General features: G+C 41.8%; 1 protein-coding gene and 1 long non-coding RNA gene across 2 annotated transcripts in view; one reads left to right on the plus strand and one right to left on the minus strand.

Annotated features, from left to right (window-relative positions):
* The window catches only part of ankle1 (ankyrin repeat and LEM domain containing 1), a 96,212-nt gene that overhangs the window by 54,975 nt on the left and 40,161 nt on the right, over positions 1-1,076 (minus strand). The gene's annotated exons all lie outside the window — the stretch shown is intronic.
* LOC112150506 overlaps positions 1-1,076 on the plus strand; it is a 30,595-nt gene that overhangs the window by 1,304 nt on the left and 28,215 nt on the right. The window lies entirely within an intron of this gene.

Genomic DNA, 1,076 nt, shown 5'->3' on the forward strand with positions numbered 1-1,076 from the left:
GTCACTCCACCAAAGAATTGTCTAATCAAATTTTTATAAGCCTCCTCTTTTCTTCTCATCACTCCCTCCCTCGCCCTCCACCCTCCCTTCCTTGATGCTAGTGGTATGTAGGCAAGCGCTCCTGTTCCCTCTTTGTCTGACTGCTGTGTTATCTACATTTACCCCACCTCCACCCCATTCTCCCGCCACCATGAACCTAACAATCGCCTGTGGTTCCAGACACCTGAGGGCTAGACAAAATGAACGGGACAAGTTTAAGTCGTCTGTCTGGAGTCAAGTCGGTTGATTGGCCCGGCCCTGTTCTCGCTTCTGTCGCTTCCCTTTGCTCCCCAATCAAGACGGGCTGTGTTGTTTGTTAGTTTGAGTCTTTGCATACGTGATACCAGACAGTCTATGGATGTTGGATAGAGTGTGGGTGACTCACAAAGCTGCAACACACACACACACACCCTGGAGGAAACATCAAAGACTTCTTCAGTGTTCTATTTTGCGTGCATCTCACTGTGTGTGTGTGAGTGTGTGCGCTGAGACTTAAAGGCTATGCTGTAAAGGCGAGCATCTACAAGAACAAAGTTCTTCTGCTGTGCTGCGACACAGTTGTTTTTACACACTTTGTATTATATGCGTATTTTTAAACCACACACACAAAAAACAGAAAAACTATGATCCATGATGTTGTTTTTCCTTTTTGTTTTCAAGTCTTTCCTAGTGGTTAATATTAATCCTTGGACTTGACTCATTCAAAAGGATTACAGTCCTTGAAACTTTAACATCTCATTCTTAACGAACAGAACTGAAATCCTTTTAGATTCAGAAGAAAATAACTTCATTTTTTTTTTTTTTTTTAGATGAGGCTTTGTTTGTGATGCACTTAGATGGTGGTTGTTTTCAGCTGGTGGGATGTATGTATGTATGTATGACGTTCGGCTACCGAAGATTCAAAAAGTTGTTGAAATTTGGCGCAATAATTGCTTTTCTCTGGCAAATCTGATGCTTCTTGGTTAGAGATTACATCATTTATGTGGCTGTACGGTTAGTTTGGTACCAAGCTAGCCTCCTTCACAAAAAAAAAAAAA

The sequence above is a fragment of the Oryzias melastigma genome, linkage group LG4, assembly GCF_002922805.2.
Source record: "Oryzias melastigma strain HK-1 linkage group LG4, ASM292280v2, whole genome shotgun sequence".
Taxonomy (NCBI): Eukaryota; Metazoa; Chordata; class Actinopteri; order Beloniformes; family Adrianichthyidae; genus Oryzias; species Oryzias melastigma.